We start from the raw sequence: 23,874 nt of genomic DNA, 5'->3' as shown, positions 1-23,874 counted from the left end.
GCAGCCACCCTGCTCTCAAGAGCTCTTCTTCTAGTCTCTTTGACTCGGGTGTGGTGCAGTGGTCCCGCAGCACAGATGTCCCCCTACAGATGTATGCAGTCTGCCTACCCATTTGCTCCCATAAAGGCCAGCCAGTTTCCCTCCCGTAATATGTTTTTTCTGCAAGATGCTCTGACTCCCTCCCTAACATGTCTGATAACTGGCACAAGCCATCTGATACCCCAAATTACTAAAATCACTTGCTGCTAATCTGCCTCAGGAAAGCCTGGGTTTGACTCCCCTTACCCTAACCCTACCCTCTAGTGAGTCTGTTCTGGGGGTTTTGTGTTTTTTCTGCATTCCAGTTCAAGGAGGGGAAAGAGGCAAGGTTGTTCTCTGAAAACGCTGACAGCCAGTCTCACAGGCATAGTCTGAAAGTACTTCGTATGCCAGTAATTCTATTATTTTCACATTTAATGAATGCACGAAGGTTACACAGTTTCAGATTTCCTAATCGTAATCCTTTCTGGAAACAAAGAGCCAAATTTTAGTCCTTGGCAGGTTACTAAATCCCTGAAGTCAATGAGGTTGGAAATGGGACGAATATTTGACCTAGTTCCTATACTTGTTTTTTTATTAAGAAAGTAACTTCTCAGGTATTATGTTCACGTGAATTTCTGTATTTAAATACACATCTACAAAGTAGAAGAATACAAAAATAACTTCAGGAAAAATTACTCTTTCTATGCACCTGCAAATCCAAAGAAACACTGGATATTTGCCCACTGATAACTTCAGACACTTAAGCAAATTTTGGTCCTTCCCGTGTTACTCAAGCTTCCCTAATGAATGATGGTTAGCTTAGGTGTTATTTGGCAGGGAGCTAACAAGGCCTCATTTAAAAAAATGTGTATTACTATTGTCCTGTCTAAGGGATGTTTTTTACAGTTCACTGTTATTATGCTGAATTAGCTCTGCAGAGAAAACTTGAGGAAACACATGTTCAACAACATAGAGTATAAATTATGCATCTTTGGGCAACATACATATGGTAGATACCTGAAGGGAGAGTCTGTCAGTTCAATAACAAGCCTTTAAATAAAAACAGAAAAGTTCTTGGATCTCTAGGGCTCCTATACTGCCATTTATATTCTATCAACTGTATATATCTGTCTAGATCCTGGCACTGTATGTTTGTAAATGAGCATGTGTGTGTGTGTGTGTGTATGTGTGTGTGTGAGAAAGAGATTAAAGTAATGAAAACTGTGAATCTCCAAAGACCTCCAGGTTTAGAAGGGGAAAACAACTGTTAGTGAGTTTTTGAGCGACCCTTGGGATCTATCACGTCCCACCCTTCAGGACACGTATTTCCAGTTCTTTCTGATCATCCTGTTTGGTAGCTTTCATGTTTTTTCATGCTTTCCCTAAAGGGAAAAGATTATTCAACTATTAGGTCATCTTGTACAACTGCTTTTCTTTCTCAAGAGTCTTCTTTTTCCAGAAAGGTACTTCAACTGAAATTGTAGAAGAGATTTCTAAAGGATGAGATACTGTTGACAAGATTACAGCCAAAGCCAGCATGACTTGACACTGTGTCACACCGTAAAAAGAAAATAAGGTAAATTTTTTCTGCAGTCATTCTATGAAGCATCTTTTTGGAAATTTCATAACAGATAAAATGGAAAAGTTTTTTTTTCTCTGCCTTTCCAGTGTTTGCATTCACACAAATATTTTTACACCATTAGCTATAGTGGCAACAGAGCTTCAACATAGATGGCAATTCCGGGAGAAAAGAATATCCATTTAAAATGTATGGTTTTGTCAAACACAGCTCTGAGATAGCAAAGAGCTTTTATCATCAGGCGAACATGGCACTGCCAAAAGGCTGACTCCTCCTCTGGCTTTTAACCTCACAGCAATACCACTTTACCTTACGATAGCTTTAATGTTCAAACACTAAGAAGAATCTTGTGGTGATGCCTCAAGGTGTGGGAAGTATTCAATAGGGGTCATTCCCCACTGTGTTGATATGGTATCAAAGTGCAATATGTAAACTGATTTTCATGAGCATTTGCTTGCCCTCCTATTGACTTTAGAGACTGGGCAACCACAACAACTGGCCATGTTGCAGTTGAGCATCCATGGTTTTGGAGGCAATGCTGGTAATCAAATTTCATTTATTTCTTTGCTGGTTTCTCCACCTTGGCTGTGCTACCTGTCATGCAATAAACTGGTTCTGTGTGCACTGCATTCTTGGGAGCATTGTTTGTCTCCCTGGGGTGGGCAGGAGCCCTGGATAGGTCCTGACACTGAAGTCTCCATGCATTCTTCCCCCAATTTTCCCATGCCTTGTATCTACACAGTGCTTTCCACTGCAAGAAAACCCGAGTGTGCAAGGTGGCTTGTCTTGAACTAAAGAGCTGATCAACTAGCAGGTACTCTTTGCAATAAACCTGCTTTGCTGACCTAGAAACCCAAAAGCATTTAATTTATCAGCTATGGGTTTGCCTTTGTCCTGCAGGTCGTTTCTAGTGCTGGGTGGTGATCCATCACCTGTGAGTCATTAATTCCCAGCTGGTGTCACCATCTGTGGCTCCAGCCATTGTATTGGTAGTGGCTTTTCCTTGATACAGGTGCACACTGTGATTACTCTATCACATACTGTTAGTTTTGGACCACAGGAGGTTTCGTGGGAGCTATTTCTGGGGGGATAGATGGACAGAGAGACACAGAGAGGAAACTGTGTGAACAGCAATCAATGTTGTCCTGATACCTTACCAGGGGTAAATTTTCAAGCTCTTTTCAGTGCTCTTAGGGCACAAAGAGACCTTAATACCCCAGATCAGACTCACATTGGCCTCTCTCACACTCTCTGACAATGGGCCCAGAATCCCCATTTAAACGTAGCCCTGGCCTTTTGGTTCTTGTCTGAACTATATTATGGGTATGCTTGTACTCAGTTCTGTCTTTGACCAGTCTCCTGGGTGGGCCTCTAGCTCTGCCTCCTGGTGGTTATGACTGGACTCTGGAATGTCCTCTGAACTTGATTTGTCAACTTGCCTTACTGGATCATATTATTCTCACCCTGTGGGTTGCTTGCAATGGAATCACTCTTGGTCTCTGGCTTATCCCCTATCATGAAACAATCTTTCTCTTGCTGTTCTCTGACACAGTCATAGGTCTTGACAGAAATCCTCATTTGAAATTTTGCGTAAGGGATTATTCTGTGTGCTGTTTGGTTACCTAATTTTAGTGTATCTTGTTCAAAAACCCACAAGCTCTGCTTATCATATAGCAATATTTAATCTGTACTCATCCTATGTACAGTATGATTGAGCCTCTGGAAATGGAAGCAAACGATGAAGATGATGATTCACCTAGGTTGGAGGTATTGCCAAGGTTAAACGAGCAGCTGAGGTCACTTGGCTTGTTCAACTTAGAGAAGGCTGAGATGAGGCTTCATCAGTATATTAACTTTCTCCAAGGGACAGTGAAGGGGGAGGTGCTGACCTCCCCTTTTTGGTGACCAGTGATAGGACATGAGGAGATGGAATGAAGCACCAGGTGAAGTTCAGATTGAACGTTAGGAAAAGGTGCTTCATTGAGAAGGTGGTTGGGCACTGGAATAGGCTCCCCAAAGGATGTGGCTAGGGCACCAAGCCTGACAGAAATTAAGGACTATCTGGACAGTGCTGTCATATATTTTAGTGTCCTATATTTTAGACCTGTGAGAAGCAGGAAGTTGGACTGAATGATCCTTACAGGTCCCTTCCAGTTTAAGATATTCTATGACTTACAGAGCCCAGGACACTTCCTACTGGCTGTATGAAGGCCATACTATTATAGGAACAAGGCATTCCTATGAGGAAAATGAACAGTACATTTGCTGATCTAACTCTAATCACCATTTTAGAAAGATAGAGCAATTTGCATCCAATTGGGTATGAGGAAGCAATGCTGCCTGATGAGTTGGCAGGAACTGCATGCTCTTTTTCCAGTCTTGTCTGTCTGCTGATGGGTCAGCTGTGCTGCTGAACAGCCAACATGTCCTCTGACCATGGATGGATGGCACAAAAAGAAGGTACACTGTTGCAAGCTGATTAGGGAATTGGGAAAAAGATGTTTCAACACACTGGTTTATGCACAGGGCTTCTGTAGCCTTGATAATGTAGCCAATTGCCTGGACTGCAGGGAAAAGAAAGGTGAAAGAAGGAGCTGAGGAACCCATCTGAGCTATCTGTAGATCTGAGCTAATAATAGCCAACAGCAGCTAAAGCAGATGGGGTCAATGAGCTCTCCTCTCTCCTCCTTCACTGCTGAATTCACAACCATAGCTTGGAACATGTTGTAGTTGTCAGTCATTGTGCAGGTAGCAAATTACTGAGCACCTTAAATAAAGAGGGAAGAAAAGGGCATGTACCATGAGAGGTTAATTTGTAAAGCATGATGGCCCTCGGGCCTACAGAAGGGCTCCACATCTTCATTACCACAGGTTATTTTTGTGTGAGTTGCTCTGTAGGGAATTTTAATGTTCAGTAGGCATCAGTGATGTAAGAATTGGGTGGGGGTACCCTGAACGAGAAATGTGACAGTGGCCATGTCTCGAGAGGCAACCTGAACCTTAACCCATATCTAGATCATACACAACTTATCCAAGAGCTGTGGAGATGGTGGAGTCTGGTTTCCTATGGTTTTGTCTTGCATCCAAGGGGATGCATACTCGCATTGTTTCTGCAGGACTAGATTTCAGGACATTTCACTCTGCACTCAGCCAGGGCATCCATGCAGTAGCCTTCTCAGTGGGAGAGTTTATAAGGGTGTTCTCCTCACTATCAGCTTGCCTATTTTTCTTGCTGGAGGAACTTAAAATATCTGAGGCTGGCAAGTTTTTTTTACATTGGACTGGCTGGCCAGCAGGATTAAAGGTTACTAGAAGGAGACTGAGTCAAGTTATGCATACACATAAACATATACATACAGTGCACAATTACATAAACCTCAGTGCCTTAGGAAACTAAGCTATAAGTAGCACGAGGTGTAGTAGGATTATATGAAAAATAGTATTTTCCTCAAATAGCTAGAGAGTCAGTTAAGTTTGTTTGGACACCTGGTGGTTCAATAACATCTGAACATGTATATACACAGAGAGAGAAAATTATCAGCAGAACAAAAGGAGATGAAAGAAATCCACCTTGAAAGTATACACATGTCACTGACATTTTTGAAGTGTGTGTTGTAATACAGTATACACAAGCAGGTGTACTGAGCAGTGGGCATAATTTAAGCCATATTTCTTAAAGCAAGTAGAATTGGTTTTATTCTCCTTACAGAAATAAAGAGTAACATATCCAAGATTGGTGGTGGAACTACATTTTCAAACCTAACTAGTGGAGTACTGTCCTGGCTGTAGAGAACAGCAAGTCCTTCTGCAGTGTTTTCCTTCAAAAGAAAAGAAATCCATTCAAAACACAACATCTATGGCCAAGTTGATTTGTCCTAAACAGCCCACTGCAGATGATTAAGAGCAACATTTGGCTCTGCTCTTTGTTTCATGTGGAACAAGATGCTGTGGCAGCCTATACATCGTCATAATGATCATGGCGTAGTTACAGAATCCCCCGTTGCTCCAGAAATGTCGTGTGGCTGATAGATTAGGGCAAGATGCTGCTCCCCATATTCAAGATTTGCCTCATGATAAGGATATTTTTGGGTAAGTTGCTCCACAGAGAATTCCTCCCCAGAGTTCAATATGCTTCAGTGATGTAGGAATTAGGTTAGGCATCAGATGAAATCTGCAATCTTGTCTGATGTAACTGTAAATGACTGAGGTTAGGTTGCAGACAGCAGGAAACAGCTACTTAAATTCATTGTGACATGTACGTGGCGAGTTGTAAAATAATAATTTATAAAAGCAAAGATGGCAGTGTTTAATTCTGAATTATATCTTTGGAGCTATTTCGTTCCTTTAAAGTTTAAGTATCGAAAGCACTGAGTTCTTGTGCACAGTTGACTTCAATGTAGACATTTCTGAAAGCACCTATAAATATATTTACCTCTCCAAATTTGATTAAGGCTCTTGTAAGTGCAAAATATTCTCAAATCTGTTTTGCATTCTCTCAGTTAATGTTTTGATGTCTGTCTTCAGCTTTATGCTACCACAGAGTTGGCAAGGCACAGACAAAGCATTTTTTCCCAGCTCCCAACCACATCATAAATTCCACAGGCTTATAAAGCAGTGTTTATTCTGCTGGCATTCCCTAATGCAGCAAGTATAGAGATGCCTAGCAGGGAAAAGAGATGATTTGGGTACAAATAACTACTAATAGTAAAAATTTTACTGTACTGTGGAAGAAAATTTTCAAGGGTTAATTCGCCACAGATTGCAATTGTTCTTCTAGAAAAGCTGCTTTGAACTATGCATGGCAATCTGACTCCCTGCTTGGGACTGCTGGAACTGAGCAATGATCCAGTGACATTCCCCAGGGAAGCTTTCTTGGCATGGCCTGTGCTCAGTTCCCTCCAAACCTGACATTCACAGAGAAGGAGAGAAAGAAATAGCATAGGGGTATCTACAACCTTGTAGCTGTCCTACAATCTAACTGAACTCAGTGCAGTAGGTGAAAAAGCATCTGTTTGGATGGGGGAGCATTCCCAGGTCCCAGGGATGAGGCACCATAGTCCCTTTCCCTCCTTCTCCTGGTATCTGAACAGATACTTCTCTATCAGGTATTATAACCCACAGACATTCAAAACTCTGTCATCCAGAAATAGGGTGATTTGTTTTAGTAATCAGATCATACTAATAAATATGATCTTTGTTTCTTTACCTTTTGGTGGTGCATCTACAGATCACCTTTTTTTGGATTTTTAGGTTTTTTTAATATTGACAGAAAAGGGATTTACTTCTCTCTCGTTCATTTATTTGCCAGGGGTATTTTTCCATACCAATTTTTAAAGTTTTCATGCAGCACCAATGAGCATGACATTTTCTTTAAAATGTGTAGATTGGAATTCTGTTAAACCAAGGCAGAGGGTTTAAGAAAGATACCAAATATCACGTTTCACACTAAAACAAGTGTTGTTCAAACCATTATTTATAAACATGGACTAAGTAAAATAGAACGAGTCCAATGATTAGCAAAAACACAACCTCGACAGCATATATGAGAATCAGACAGGCTTCGCAAAACAATGCCAGACAGCAAGATAGAAAACAAATAATTTCCTTATCAGGTGATGCCCTCAGAGAAGAGCTTCATGACCCCGGAGTGCTGAACACTTCTGAAAAACTGAGGTGGCAAGAAATGTAAGGAAATTATGCTCTAGAGGTCAAAAGTCCCTAAAGGAAACTTGGCATAGCCAACCTGAAAAAATATGATTAGGAGCTTGATTCTGACTTCATATGCTACAGATTGTCTTAAGTTGAGACCCCCTGAGAGTCACTTATCTCAGTTGAACTATAGTTTTGTATTGAACGTGGAAGTTTTAGTGGTTTGTAGCATTTGAATAAATGTTTTGAATAGCCAGGCAACTGACAGGTGCTTCTGCAGGGCTCAACTCCTGCCATGGAGAAGAAAAACTCTTGTGGGTCTCAGGCTCAGGTTCAGCCCCCAGAGCACCTAGGCACCTCATTTGCCTGCTGTTCTTTCTCAACCTGGGCAAAGCCATGATAGGCAGCTATCTCCGTTGTCCTGTTCTGTACAGTTCAGAACAAGACCACCAACACTCAACAGATGTGACTACCCTACCTCACCACAGTCTTTTCAGCAAGGAGCCAGGTAAGGGCTAAATTTCCTTGTTGAAGTGAGCAGGGCTATCAGCAAGTCCTGTCCAAGAGCCATAAGCATTCTTCAATCCTAAATCATATGGCTTGGCTTCTGGGAAGAAAATTATTGGTCTGTGCTGGTATGCAATAGCCTTTTAATCAAGTGACTGAGGCTTCTTTTTTGTTATTTAAAAATACAGACCTGGTAACAATCTATAATGATTCACTGAGAGCACTTTTCAGGTAAAGGTCTTGAGTAGCATCCTTCAAATTTTACTAAACTCTTGTGAGGTAAGAATTAATGTCTGGCTCTACACATGGGTACCTTTTGCTCTGGGAAGGCAAGAGGCCAATTTCATAGAGGCAACTAGAACCTCATGGCACTCATAAACTTTGGAAAACACAAGCCGGGACATTTTGCCCACAGTGGGAATGCAAGGTGACTGGTGTTCAGTTCTCCAAGTGTTTTGCCTGCTTGTCATATTCTTTAGCCATTGGGCTCTTCTGCCTGGAGTGCCTGAGTGCTGCGGTCACGGTGTACTGCAGGCTACTGCATGATTGCATGAGATGCACTCTGACTCAAGGCAGTCTGATTTTTTTTTCTTCCTCAGATCACTTTTTCCCTGGTCTCTACCTATACCTAGGCAGTGAACAGAGTAAAATGCAGAACTCCTAATAACAGTCACATTGAACTGAAAAAAATACTAGCTTTAATCCTTTTTGTCTGTGTCTCTGCATTTTCCAGCATCTATAAAACGTTATTACCTATATATTAAAATACAGCAGATGTTGGTCAAGCATTTCTACTTAAGACTTAAAGCTAAGCTTCCACAACCATCTATTGCTCCTGGAGTGAGACACTGGGGAGTGGTTAAGCTTTCTTGGGTGTTTCATAAAGGCAGTAACCCTTATGTGAGCTGTTTCAAGAGTGGACTGGGTACTCTGTCAAGATGTTTAGCAGGGAAAGCCTCTGCACACAGAGGGTCGCTGTAGTCATCCCATCTCTTGGTGCCTGTGATCTTAGTATTGGATGTGATGTTATTTGGGAACATTTGTTTTGGTTTTGCCAAGCATGTTTACTAAGTCCATGTCACTTGACTTCTTGTAAGTCTCCTTATGGTCTTTGTACTATGTTCACCATCTGATTTCTTTTAAATAGTGTAATAAGCAACTCAACTAGTTATCAAATTTGTGCACAGGAATATTTGAGAGGCATTTTATTTCTCCAGACACAAATGCTAATCCATTCATTAAATGCATTTACCAAAAAAACCTGCCAAAATCTACAGGAAATTATTTTGTGCCAAGAAAGTGTGAATATAGGAACTGTTGGTAAATTTGATTACTTTTTTTCATCTTCAAATCACAGACTATTTATATTCCTATACAGAAAAAGCCAATAATATTTACAGAGCATGTTGAACATTCCTGAAGCAGATTCTTAAAGGATTCTCTTTTCCTTATCTTTTTCTACATGCTCTTCAGGCACTGTTCTCGTATGCACAGAATGAGTCATCCATTCAGGGCATAGAAATCATATTCCCGTGCTGAGTCATGCTGGCCAGATACAGTGTCAAGCATCAAAAAACTGAGAAGATACTTGGCCTCAAAGAGGCAAATGGAAATGGAATGTGTCTTAACTATTACAAACATTTGTTGAGCAATTCTGACAAATATATAAAAATCATTACTATCTTGAGATTAGTAAAAGGAGTAGTTCCAGGAACAGAAGAACTAAATAAACATAATTTCCTATAAATCTATTTCATTAAGAAAATATGTAGAAATCCTTTATTAATCTATTAAATTATTTAAATCTATTTATTTTTCTTAAATCTATTTATCATTCTTGTCATTGGTTTGAAAAGGATGAGAAGTTCAGTGGAAATCTCTTTCATTACAGAACGTTTATCTCTCTCTGAGGGGACTTTCTCATATCTAACAAGACTGTTTCATCTCAGAAAGCAGGTTTAAAGGATCTTTTATTTTTGGTAATTAGGAGTTACCAAACTAGAAGCAGTGCCTGAAGTGTTAGTAGTAGCAAGCAGGGAGGTACTGCTGGAGGAGAAACTTAGGAAGATCCCATAATATCTAAGGTGTTGAAAGACAAAGCAATAAAGCAAGTCAAATGGTGATAAAGTTATTTGCCTACATATGAAATAAACTTTAAGTCTCCTATAAGTACACCTAGGATTGCATTGCCCAATAAAGCAGTAGTTTTATTCAGGGCCAAATGCTTGCAGAGTAGTTTCCAGTCTGAATATACACAATGAGAAATTAGACTGATTTGCATGGTTATGGCATAGCTAAAAGCATGCTGAGGTGTTTGAGTTCAGGCATTGATCATTGTTCAGGTGCTTTCAGTTTTGATTTGATTATACAGGACTGCTGTAAACAGTTTCTGAATAACTTCTGAACTTGAGCCCTATTTATGAGGCAGGACAGGTCCAAAGTTTCACATACTATTTCAATTCACAAACAGTGCTGTTCACATGTGACTGAACTTGTATCTGGGCAAAATCTTAGGCAGACTAAGGGGAGCAACGTATGGTAAGCCTTTTTCTTTTGGGATGGAGTAACTTTCAGCTTATGATTCTAACCAGAACACTGTGGATGCAGTAATTTGACCTGTGCTGTTCAGTCTGTGCTAATGACAGTTTGAAGCACCTTGCATCAGATTGGGCAGGAACCCTGCACGAAGCTTGGAGGAAGGGCTCCATTCATAGAGAGCAGGAGCATCACCACAGCTTTTTCTTTTAAAGAACAACAGTTTCACTTCACAAGTTTGCAGGTGATCTAGCAAAAAATACGTGAAACAAGACTAAGTTGTGAATCACACATGAGCTGCTGTAAGACTTGAGGCTGTCAGACAGCAGAGGGGCTATTGCTCGGCTAAACCTCTCTCAGCAGAGTGAGCTGCAGTGCTGCATACCGAGAATAGGATATACTTGTGAGATTTGTTTCTGATAAAATAATATTAATAACCTGATATCTTGTGGAAGGACTCTGGAAGTGCAAAAATTACAAAGCGTGGGCCCACCTGGAATGAACTGTTTTAGATTGCTTCTAAAATTGCATTTAAAATTAGGGAAATAGGTATTCTCCACAACCGATTTTCCCTTTCTGTCCTTTCTTCTCCCAAGGCTTTTCATTTCCACATTTCCAAACACATCAGTTTTAAACCACATGGAAAAGGCCAGGCCATTCGCTACTGTGGAAAGTGTTGAACAAGACACACTTCTGGAACCTGGCCACCAGCTGTGCCACATTTACTTTAGTGAGGCTCCTAAGGTCTTTAAATTAAATAGCAGCTATGATAAATAAGTAAATAAAAATCCCAGCTCTCTGGAAAGTGGGAACTATTTTCCCTCTTCCTTCATTATGACTAGAAGCTCTCCCCTCTGAGGCTAGACAAGAGCTAGCAGAGCTGCCTGCCCAGTAGCATCCCAGCAGCTGCCAGCTACCCCAAATGGCTCAGCGTGCCCGGGAACATCAGCGCTGGTCAACGTCACGCAAAAGGGCTGGTTGGCTGCCTGCGCAGACCTGCACAGCTATGTGAGTGTGTGCTCTGCGAATACCAGCAGTACCACCCAGACTTCAGTCATTAGCCTAAGGTCATCGGTACATTTCTGTGCATGGGAGTGTCTGCATTTTATGTATCACTATGGCTTGTCTGGGTGTGTATATATTTGTTTGTGTGCTTGCTCTGTAATGATCCATCCTAGCTTACATGTATATTTTAAAATATTTTTTAAAAAGAGGGTAGATATCATTATCTAAGGGAAAGAGAAGTGCAGGGTCAGAGGCTATGCCCTTTGCTGAAGGGTACAGAGCAAGTAATTGGCAGAGACGTGCACTGGTACACCAGGTTTCTGACACAAAGCCTGCAGTCTCCACTAAGCCATGTTACTTTTTTTGCCTCTTCTGTGTAGGAAGCATTCTGAATTGTAGATTATCTATCAGGCATTTATGCCACTGTGCTTCAGAAAGCCCTGTGGCAATGGAGAGAGGAAATGCTATTTCTTTCCTTTACCACTTCTGCTGTTACTGACAGCAAGACTTAAGCTCAGCAACAATTTACTCGACTAAAGCCTGAACAACAACTAACTGCTAACAAGCTCATGTGCATCCTTCAGCAAATGTTTGATACAGTGACCAGCCAAGTCCAGCTGCATTCATTTCCAGTGACCAAAGCAGGTGGTCATGGACCCAATTATGACTTTGAATGCTAAATCAGAGTCCTGCAGATTACCCAATCCAACAATTAGTCCAGCCCTCTGCTTTGCTGCAGGTTTGTTTATAATGATCAGTCTTTTTTGAAATTATTAGTTTGGGTTATTATGGTAGAATTTACTGAACAGCAGGCTGTTTGGCAGCTTTCAGTTTGGAATTTTTTTAAGAATAGTTTTTTCCCCAGAATTTTTCAGTAAAACAAAAACGTAGAAGGAATCACTTCTGGGAGTGACATATTTTGTTCATAAGATGTTTTCTTCAGCAACATTATTCAAAGAAGTCTAGAAATAAAATTCATTCTTAACCAATAAATTAAATAACTTCAACTTCAAAATGTCTGAACAGACAGGAAGCAATCTTTTGAATTTTTTTTTAACCAAACACAATTTCTGGAAACAGCATACATTATCAGTATGGCCTATTCTGTGCTTCTCACAAAAACGAAAATTTACATGACAAATGTGCCCACCTTCAAAGTAGACTATAAACTCAGAGAACCAACTGAATAAATCACTTTGCAAGAGGCAAATACTTTCCTCTGATCTTTTTTTGGACTGCAACCTCCTAGGGCAGGGATAGTCTTTATTTTATACCATCTATTGGAACAACGCACTGCTGAAACTTAAGTAATAGTTTCCAGCAGACTTGATTCACGTCATAAAAATCAGCTTGTGCCCTCTTGTTGACACCTCTGGGTAGAGCAGGAACGGAGCAGATATTCAAACTGGATGTTGTTTAATTTCAAGTAGAGTTAGTGAGATAATACGGTGTAGAGTGAAGAATTTGCCCATTAGAATAACATGTTGGGGCTTCTTTATTCATTTCTCAGCTCTTAACCACATTCTCACATCTCATTGTAGATTGTGAACTACAAGCCACATATGAAACCAAAGGAGTCAAGGAACCTATGTGTATTTTTGTGATATACAACATAATTTCAACACTTACCCGTGTACTGGCTGTGTACCCGTTGACCCCATTCTGTTACAGGAAAAATAATAAAAAAAATCTTTTTCCTACTTTTTTTTTTTTATATGAAGAAGACAGACAAGCTTGAAACAAACTCCATTCCTTTTCCTTCCCTTTCTGCCTCCCCTGCAAAATCAGTTAAAAACATAAATCCTGAGGCTATAATTTGATGAATTTGATCTCTTCTTTTATAGTGGTACTAGCAGACAGGTTAAATCACTGGGCATACCCAACAGGCAGAGTAGAAAAGAGGCTTTCTGTTTCGTATATGCTGCTTTTCCACAGCAAAGCAATATGCATCCAGAAGTCTTCAAAGATCAAATTCTGTTGCCTTTCTTTCTCTGTCATTGTAAGGTATTCTGAGGAATCTGATGCTTGAGATAAAGGAAGGTCAAGCCACAGGTGTTCATGGTCCTGAGTATCCTCATCTTTCGTGAGGCTCTGCTAGGATCTGTGGAAGCCATACATGTGCCTATAGAGGCTGGTCTCTTTCCTTAGTGCTGTTCAAAATTGCAATGCCCCGGCACATGAATGGACTTATGGACAGATTTGATAAGTTCTTAGAGGACCACATTCCTTAAATAACTTGTCAGCATCTTGTTCCTACAATTTTTTGGAACATAAGATCAAGAACTTGCCCCATGGCCCTGTAAATCAGCAGGGCTGTATTAACCTGGGCAAGCTTGAATGTAGACGGAGGTGCTGGACATGCTTTCCTTATTTCGCTCTTTGTCATGCAGTGTTTTCCTAATGTCATGCACATATTGTACAAAGCAGAGATTTACATATTCAGTATTGCTATCATAAAGCTCCACACTAAAGGCCAGATTCCAAAGCCTTTACTCATGGTGAGTAGGTCCCTCCTCCATGAGTAATGCCTTGGAGATTAGGGAAGCTCCTGGTGAAATGAAGTGTTACTTAACACATGGTAAGCTTTAGAGCCTTTCCCTGTAAAATTAGGGGCAAATATCGTCTCTTCCCCTCCTGTACTTCTGGGTTGATCTGATCCCACACATACAGATCCTAGGTAGGTGAGTGTCATGTGGGAAGAAGCCAACAGCAGAAACGTGTGCGGCAGCCTGGTATCGGAGACAAATCAGGGGAACTCAACCCAAATTATCCCCCACCTCTATGGATATCTCAAGGATCTGGCAGTCCTTATCCACCCAACACTCCATAAGTATTTTCTGTAGCTGGACAGAACGTGTGTCCCACTCTATGAGTTCTGGGAGAGAGCAGCTCGTGAGTTGATACAAGGGACAAGCCTTCTCTGCTGTTTAAAACAAGCTCCAGTGGTGGTGGATGAAGACCATTCCCTCCCCAGAGGAAGAAGAAGAGGTGTTCTTTGTATGTAAATGCCTTAAAAGCTGGAGAACAGTGCCTAAGGACTTCCACTTTTGCTTGCCAGTATTAATTCGGTGCAAGAGGAGAGCAGCTGTACTGTGTCAAATTGAAATTGGTGTTTCCATGACACCTCTCCTTCCCCATCCCAAACAATCCCAGTGGCTGCTGTGGTGTTATACCTTTCCTGAGACAACAATTGTGCTTCTGTCCCTGTATTTAACAGCCCTCAAGGAACTTGAATTCTTTTATGCATTGCTCATATGCATCACAACATCCTATGGCAATGAGCTTCACAGCACAACTGGGCACCAAAGGGAGAAGCCTTTGGTAAAATAAGGTTCTTGTGGAGTGTGGGGTATGGGGCCTGCAGAAGATGGCCACTGAGCTCTGCTCTTCTTGGGCAGGTGTCAGCAGCACAAGTTTCCCAATGTCCTGACTTTGTCCCCAGCAAAACTGGTGCTGATTAGCAATGCCATTGCTATTTGTGTGGTAGTTATCTGTGTTAGAGGTAGTTCTCTGTGTTAGACCCAGATTAACAAAGACGCTGTGGTATTTAATTCTTAAAGAAAACTCCTGTGCTGTTTTGAATATGAAGTCTAATCTTCCGGCCTTGAGTAGAGGCATATTGGTGAAACATTGGAAGAGAGCTTGCAGGACTTGTTATACTTGTTCTGTGAATAAGACGAAGCTTTCTACTTCTCAGACTGTCCTTCTGAGGAATTTTACTGGCACTAAAGTAAACAAATGCCTTTCCTAGAGAAATGCTGCTATTTAAAATGCTAAGGCTGGATTTTTGGTTTAAAATGGAAAGAAAGCAAATACATCATTCCACTCTGCCAGTGGCAGTGAATTATTTGTGTGCTTTGGACCGGCCTATAGGCACATACACAACCATTATGTAGCAAATCCCACCTAAGTTCAGTGCCCCTTTTCACATTAGGCTCTGAGTAAGTCTGAGTGGGCTCCATATCGAGGGCAAAAGGGAGGGCTGAAGCATCTATATTAGTTGAAACCATGGAGATTGCTGTTCATGGCCTCTGTTCCCCCTATCCTTTCCCATGCAATACAAACGAATGGCCTCCTCCAAGCTTTTACCCTTGTTTTAATTCCTCCTAGAAAATTAAGTGTCAGATGTTCATACTAACGTAGTGGTTAACCAGCCTGTGGTAAAAACTCTTGGCTGAACTGGCTTGATTTATACTGCTCTTGTCACCATAGCAGTAATTAGAGTGATCAGAGCAGCAATGCCAATGCTGTATTTCATTGACTTTGCCCTCTTTCTATTTCAGGGAAGAAGCTTCACTTAAGAAGTGAGAGTGCAGGGGTTCCCTCAGACAGAAAACCCCATCTCAGAGATACCAAACCAAAATCACGGTGAAAGGTCAAGATTTTAAGAATACTTAGCATTCCTAAAGCCCTTCCTGTCTGTAAAGCACCATGTAGTTATTGTTATTCTTAAAAATTGTTTAGGTATTTGTGCTACTCGTTATCCCCATTTTACATAGGGAGGGTTAGGCTCACACAGACTTCCAGCTTTTGAAGCTCTGGCTCCTACTTCAGCACCTAATTTTTTTAGGCCACACATAGCAATTCACCAACTTTGGGACAGACTTTTTTACCTTTTTGCACTAGTAAGCTGTGGAGGTCTCCCAGAGAAGCAGTGATGGGCTCCCACTAGTGTCTTTGAGGCATTTTCATTGTCATTCTTATTTTCTCTTGCCTCCTTCTTTGTACTCATATAAGCCTGGTGTTCATTTACGGTCAATCTTCTGGTTCTTGAGAAACTGTAAATGAAAGGCAATCTCCTTGGTTTCCTTTCCTGAGGGAAGTCTGTGTGAGCCGTGGTCAACTCTGCAGGGAAGCCTTCTGACTTCTGTGTGGGCTTGTTCAAGTAGATCTGGCTTCTGTTGCACTTTATGTTAGCTTCAGGGGTGAGATGCAGAGATAAAAACAAAGGTCAGGAGCAGATCTGTAAATGACAAACATCAGAATCATGGAGCACATATGCCTCTCTCATTAGCTATAACAACTTTGGAAACCTTGGACTGCACCGATGTCCTGATATAGTCTCTTTAAACTTAAAAAACAAGCCTAGAGAGAGCATTTAGACACACTGCAGTATGCTCCAATTCAAATAAGGTCATGGAGTTGCACTCTCTAAACCTGCCATTATTCCTGAGGCACTACAAAGGACATCAAGGATACATTTCAACTGTTTCAAGTCAGACAATCACAGCTTCTTGCCAGCTTTTGATTTTTTAGTCTGGAAGCAAGATGCATGCAGTCATTACATCTATTGGTCCCCAGCCCTGTTAACTAATTTTAACCAAATCCCATGGAGGAGTGAGGATCTCACGAGCCTTGTGAAATCTGGTGGTATGTAAAGAGGAGGTACTGCAGCCTCAGCAGCTATCTGTTGTGTCACTCTCAGCCCACATGTCCAATTACCATGCATACATCTCCATACTGGCTGTCTCTTATCCTGTGTGGAGGGCACAGGAGGGTAGTGTAGATGGCAGACAAGGGGAGAAAGCAAAATCATCTGTAGAAAACCAGTCTCCAGTAGTTCCACTGCTGAGAGGCCCAGGAATTTTTTACTTGCTCCATATAGAATGAGCATTTCTATATGCTGCAATCTTATAGAAAACAGGCAAAATCTTAAACCACTCATCCATGTCCAGACTTATAATTAATTCCCACAAGACCCTCATCTCAAATTAATAGATTGGGCAAGGGACATAATGAAAAAGCACTCACCCAAATAAACCAGAAAAGCCAAATTATTGGTTTGCATGAGTAAGCACTGGCTGGGTAAGCGAGGGCTAGGCAATGTAGCATGAACTCACAAAGAAAGAACATTATTGAAGTTTAAATTGATAAAACCTTGAGGAAACTTGAGTCATTGGTGATAAATTTCTGCCTTCAGAGGAAATTAGGTTTAAAGGAAAAGGAGCTGGTTTAAAATATATTTAACATCTCAAATTTCATGTATTTATGCCAAAGTCGCTTTCCCACTCCCACAGACTGGGAACAGAAATTGTGGTCCTCACTTGCCTCTTTGAAAACTGCAGCATCGGTTGTTTTACAGTCAAATAAGCAGTGAGGTCAGGAAGGAAGCAAGTCTGGAAAAGTTAATGCTCTTGCGCTGGGTTTCATTTTTTAAATTAATTGGGTCTCTAGTTCTGCAGAAGTGGCTGGGAAAGGAAGTAATGCATGAAATCAAATGATGAGGAGCTTGTATTTTTGGGAGCTGCTTATGAAGATGGGATGATGGAGAATGTGAAGTAACCTATCCAATCTGACCCATTTCAGAAAAAAAAAAAAAATTGGCAGGAGACAGGTTTCTTTATCTTCATATATCCCCGGGCTGTTTCATGGTATGCTTTCTATTACACCAGGATATTGCATTCTTACCAGTGGTGCAGGATATCACACACTAGTAGCTGAGGGTCTGATGGAGGTGGGAGTGTGCACACGGAATGGATTAGAGGTTCACATCCTCTTGCTGTCATGTCACGTGAGGATTTTAAGGACTGAATCTGAGTTTGGAGAGGAGGAAGCTGCAGAGACAGCTATATCTTAATTACCTCTGGAAAGTTTACTGAAATGCTCAGAGAATTGCTCATCTGTCTGAACAGAAAAGCTGTCGAGAGCTCAAGAAGTAAATACCAGAGCGTTGAGATCAAACACATATCCTGAGGTGTATTGGGGACTATGTTATAAATAGGAAGGAAGAAAAAGCTCAGGAGCATTCAGGTGACCCCTCTCAACCCCTTTTTGTAGCTATGTTTTGACAGCATCTAAAATGTGATGTCAGTTCTTGATTATCTGGTTTGTGGACTAACTAACTTTGCCCTGATTCAGTAGAAGCACCTGATTCCTGTGGATGCAGTGGCCAGCCCTGGCTCCCAGCCTGCCTGTTCACTGGTGTGTGCCACTGGAATAGCTCCCCGAACAGCTGCCTGGCTGTTTTCAGCCTACTCTTTTCATTAGAGGTCTTATACTTGTTTTGTGTTATCCATGGGTTTACTTCATCTAGTTTATCTCGCAGTATTGGGTAACGGGTAGTGCTTGGCATTCTCATCCCATTGCCATTTTCATATCAAGCAGTTTTCTAGGTAACCTGTAAAAGACTGTGTTTGTTTATGTTCTGGGTTTGGGGTCAGCCCAGTTTGGAAACCTCAAAGACTGAAGCTGGGATCCAGGTCCTGTCTTGCTTTCTATAGATTAAAACTTTGGTAGGAACTCAAATATTTCATTGTTGTTTTCTTTTTTTTCTAGAAACAGCAGATTGTGGGCAAGGGTATTGGCAAAGAGAAAAGAAAATAAGGAAGAGAGTAAAACAAAAAATTTGTAAAAGCATTCTGATATGGATTGGGAGTGTGCTTCTGAGTGTGATCCTCTTCGTGCCATGGCCTTGGGGTGAGTAACCTGTGTTTCTTCCAAACAGAGTTAAGCTGAAAGATGTGCTCCGGAGGCGTACATAACATACCATGACAAGTAAGGGACATTCAGTCCATAGGATCACAAGAGGCAGTCTGAACTAAAATTCTCAGGAACACATGCAGTGAGGATGTCAGGGCCTGTGTTGCAGTTGTTTTGCTTTACAAATCCGGTCCTCCAAAACCGTGTTACCCAAATCTCAGTTTTCAGTATTGTACATTGCTATGTTTGACAAACTGCCTTAAGGCCTTCCCCAGGGGTATTTACACTGGATCCTCCTCATTTGAAAATAAAGATGCCATTGCTGGAAAGTCAGGCACTTTGTGACCTCTCTGATTTCCAGAACCTGCTCTTCTGCTCAGTCACACTTGCTGATGGTCTCCAACATGCTGCAGAAAACATTTGCCTGAGAAAGATTTTGGAAGTTAGAGCTATGATAAAAGAAAAAAGGCAACTGGTTGCCTGGCCGTGTTCTATGGGATTTCTTTCAGTGCAGTTGTAATATCTCCAGGATTTTGGTTGGGTTAATCATACAGAATTGACCAGCCTTTGCCACATATGTCTTTATTACTTAGCTATGCAGTGCTGAATAAAATGTGATAGAATTTTTTCTAAAGCATAATGACTTATTATGCTTTAAATAAAAATTACCAGCTACTCTGTGGTTAAAATACTTTGGGGACAAAACCTCAAAGCACATGACAGAAAAGTTCTTTTTCCATTCTTTTCAGTGACAGCTTTGCTATTGGGCTTAGTTTTCCCGTGGAAAAATGCAAGGTAATGATTTCAGTGGCATATCTCTGGAGTCACAGAGAAGCAAGAAGCAAGAAAGTGTCTGTAAACATTAGGGTTCTTACTGTCTAACAGGGCTGGGAAAATAAGTCAAGGTAGAGATACCTCCTTAGTGAAAAATAAGGAGTAGATATAAGGGAAGGCTGATTTACTTTATATTTGCTAGCCTAAATAAGGACTGGTAGCTGTAGTTGTTTAGCAGAATCACAGTGTTGCAATCTCTTATCATTCTTATCTGTGTCCGCTTTGGATACAAACAGCAAGAGATGGCTGAATCTGAAGAAACCCCCATTAGCCACACCCTTGATGCAACTCACATTCTTTGTGCATTTACTCAGGGCTACCAGGTTTCCTCACTCTCTCTTTGCTGTAGATTTCTCAGCTCTACAAACACCCAAGGAGACAATATTTTGAGCAAATGGTATTGAACATGGCATTGAACTTTGTGTGGGAGCTGGGAAGGGGTCAGTCAAAGGACTTGGAAGGGGCAGGATAAATACAACCAACGCCAGCCAATCATCACACCTGAGCTTGGCTTCATGCCACTTTTACTCTTCCTAAGGCAAAGTCTGTGGCATGGGCTTGTGTTTTGTTGTCCCCATCTCTTTGTCACTGTGGACATACGTGGGTTATGACAGGCTATGCAGTGGGTCAGGAAATAGGTGAGCAGGGCTCATTTTTTGCTTGTGCAGAACGGACAGTGACAGTAATGCAATTAGCAGTATCAGTGTTCATAATCAAACACCTGCTGTTACTAGTCACCCATCTTGAAAAATGTATGATCTGGTAATGTTCCTCCTCTGCACCACTACAGGCTGGGAGCTGACCTGCTGGAAAGCAGCTCTGTGGAGAAGGCCCTGGGAGTCCTGGTGGACAAGCAACTGTCCATGAGCCATGTCCATGAGAGGGGACCATATGAATGTATATATGTAACTGAAGGGAGGGTGTAAAGAGGATGGTGCCAGGCTCCTCTTGGTGGTGTCAAGCTACAGCACAAGAGGCAAAGGGCAGAAACTGATGCACAGGAAGTTCCCTCTGAATGTGAGAAAGAACTTCTTTGCTGTTCGGGTGACCAAGTACTGGAACAGACTGCACAGAGAGGTTGTGGAGTCTCCCTCACTGGGGATACTGACCTGTCTGAATGCAATCCTGTGTAAAGTGCTCTAGACTGACCCTGCTTGAGCAGGGAGGTTGGACCAGATGACTGACTATGGTCCCTTCCAACCTTACTCATTCTGTGATTCTGTGTTAGCTCTGCTTCTACTGACATCCGATTTATTGACAGCATGTTCAACTGTGCTGCAATCATAGAGTTGTATGATTTCTGGTTGAGTGAAGAACTATATGTAGTATAGCAATATCAGTGTAAGTCACCTTAACAAAATACAGAAATAAGGCAGAAGCTTGTTTTTATGTAGGAAGTTGTACTGTTTAGTAACAAAGATTTTGTATATAACATACCTTATTCCATGACAGTATCAGTCCTGATGTCCTTACCCATACAAAGTATAAAACTTAGTGAGGTAAAACACAGCAAGAAATGTCTAGTTTTGGGACTTGTTAAAGTTTGTGAAAAAACACAGTAGTCCCTATATGAAGTTACAAACACCAAAGGGATGGATGCTTTTAAGCAGGGAATATATTCTACCCTTTGAAAAGATCTACTAGATGGCAATGGAGAGGCCATATCACCCAGGAATTCAACTGAGATTTTGTGAGAGGGGAAAGATTAACTATACGGCAAGTAAATCTGCATATTTTTGTCAATATGGTGTAGTTATTCTTATGAAACCCTGATAACATTTTTCAGTTTATGTTACCAATTGCAATGTTTATCGTCAATACCGAAAGAATTTGCTATAGCCTTTTTTCTCTTATAATTACTTTAGACATTAATCAAAATGCACAAAACAATTTTTTTTTCTGCTTTCTACTGGACAAAATTTGGGGGTCTTTTCAAGGAGAAGACATAATTCAGAGAATAGATAGCTCACAATTTCTCCCATGCAACAGCCACACAGGTTTCATTTTTATACTTACTGTTTTGTTGCCCACTTTCATTAGCGTGTGAGCTGGTGCTGCAAATCCCCAACAGAGTTTAAATAATATTAAAAGTCTGTTCCTGATTTAAGTAAATTTTCCCTGAAAAATGCAACTCTGAACTTCATGACTGAGATGACAGATAAAACCTGGACATGAAAACAGTAAAGAACATGTAGGAACCCTTCGGAGATAATACTATGATCATGTGTTGAAATACTGACTGTGCAATTTACTATAACTAAGGTTTGATTTCAATACCCATGTGTGATTTCAATACTCATGTGTTTGTTGTTGTTGTCCTTTCTAAATGATGCTATACAAACAAAAAACAGCATTAAGAGAGAGAGAGAGAATCTGAGTGCGTAAAAATGCATCCCTTTTCATCAGGGACAGTCTCTAGAAGCAGCATGATCCAAGAAGGTTTAAGCAGAATGTTTAGAATTAATAGCTCTGGAGTGATAACCCTAGCTCTGCCACTAACACTCTGCCCACGGCAAATTATTTTACATCTATAAAATGGAAATGATAGCTACTAACCTGCTTTACAAGAGATTTGCAAAGATAAATCAGTTAATGTTTGTGCAATGTTTTCAACATGCAAAATGCCATAAAGCTCCATGAATTATTACCTGAGCCCTTGCTTTAAAACCTCAGTAGAATACAAACTACAATGCAAAATACAATGTCAACTATCTCAAAAAACATGCAAAATCTGAGCAAATTGATTCTAAACCCCTGCTAATTCAGCTCTACTTCATTTCTCCTCTTCCAGTAAAAGGCCTGCCCTTTAGAATCACTTTTGCAACACAAAGAGAAGAACTGCATTGCCATCCAGGAATGGTTGCTGATGAATTTTTTTGGAGGGTAAATGCTGACCCGCTCTCAGTGGATAATGAAAAACAACATGTTTTTGTTTCATTTAAGGAAAGGACCCAGTAGCAGGGATTTCTTTACTCTTGAGAGGATTTTGAGACTCTATTCTTTTTTGAGGGAATGTGGAAGAGATATGAGAATTAATCCTGCTTTTTCCACTGATAGGAAAATCAGTTATTCATCCTCTTAACAGCTTCTCTCCACATGTGGCAAAGTAATCAGCTCAGTGGTGCAGGCAAGTGGTCGTGAGCAATTGCAGCCAAATTCTGCAATCCAGAAGTATCTTCATATGAAAGAACTACCAGCTTACATGGACTTCACTTCAGAGGTCAGCATGTTTAGGCTTAATATATAGAAGACAGGAGATATATACATACCATGAAGCAAGCAAGTAAGAAGAAAGCTGAAAAAAGATATTGTATTTAGTATTCTCACGATGAACTATCAATTTAAAAATTCGTGGTCAAAAGACTGGCTTTTGTCCCATGACCTTTGATGCATGCACACATACAGCTGGTAATAAAAGTTTTGCAACATGAATATTGTATGACCTTGGTAAAATTCATGTAATTACGTTAGATTTAAAGGAGTTGTACCAAAGGCAGTCACCGGGTATGTGACCAGTTGTTCAGGGAAAATGTCATGTTTGAATTCAAACCATTTCAGAAACTGTTCAAGGCCTGAAATTCCTGCCTGTGATAAGCTTCTCAAACCACAGTCTTAGAGTCTCTTTATGTATCTCACGACCTTGGCAAGCAGAGCACAATGCCACAAAAATAACACATTTGTGCTCACAAAGGTGGGAGGATGGAATCTACGGCAGCTTGCTGTGCAGCCCCTTCAGCAGTACTGCACTACCAGCAGCAGATGAGAGTATCCTGTAGCAGATATCTGCAGTGTGGGAAAAAAAATTAAAGGGGAAATTGCCTAGGCTCTCCTTGCTCACCATGCTGGCAATGAAGGAGGAGTTTAGTTTGGATCAAATACTTGAGTTTATGTGCATTTATGTCAGGACAGTACGTGACGGGAGATGAAGCAAGCATGAAATGTTCCTGCTCAGTATAGCAGGTAGAATCATAATTGCACAAAAAAAAAGTCTGCAAAGCAAGTATTTGTTCTTTAGCATGTTAGGACGGGACTTGGACAAGTTTCTCCACCGAGTTCACATGCAAAAGATGTTTTCTTTTTTTCCTATGTTTAGTTTGTTTTTCATTTGTCACTTTGAATCCTTTCTTTTTCTAGATTTTAAAAACTCTATTGCCTCCTGCTCAATGTCCACATCTAGGGGCATATTTTTATTTAGTACAGAACTGATTTGAAGTTCATTTCTTGGCTATCTTAATTGCACTTCCTTTCTTATCATGCAAGCTGTAATCGTCAGTGTGTGCTGAGGATGCTTTGCAAATCTTCCCTCCCTAGAAGCTGATCTCTTT

General features: G+C 40.9%; 1 long non-coding RNA gene across 2 annotated transcripts; it reads left to right on the top strand.

Moving 5' to 3' along the window:
- The first annotated feature begins 5,596 nt into the window (after positions 1 to 5,596).
- Positions 5,597 to 22,953, top strand: LOC108640174. 2 transcript variants are annotated; one of them, XR_001920960.1, is made up of 4 exons: positions 5,597 to 5,689; positions 15,580 to 15,671; positions 18,572 to 18,712; positions 22,341 to 22,953. It is a non-coding gene; the product is annotated as an uncharacterized LOC108640174 (long non-coding RNA). The 2 variants fall into 2 exon arrangements; XR_001920961.1 differs by lacking the exon at positions 22,341 to 22,953 and adding an exon at positions 19,077 to 19,167.
- Positions 22,954 to 23,874: the final 921 nt, after the last annotated feature.

This window comes from Manacus vitellinus, unplaced genomic scaffold (assembly GCF_001715985.3).
Source record: "Manacus vitellinus isolate BGI_N305 unplaced genomic scaffold, ASM171598v3 scaffold_3_pilon, whole genome shotgun sequence".
NCBI classification, from domain to species: domain Eukaryota; kingdom Metazoa; phylum Chordata; class Aves; order Passeriformes; family Pipridae; genus Manacus; species Manacus vitellinus.
Note: the sequence above shows the minus strand (reverse complement) of the source record. Positions and strands in the feature narration are given on the sequence as shown.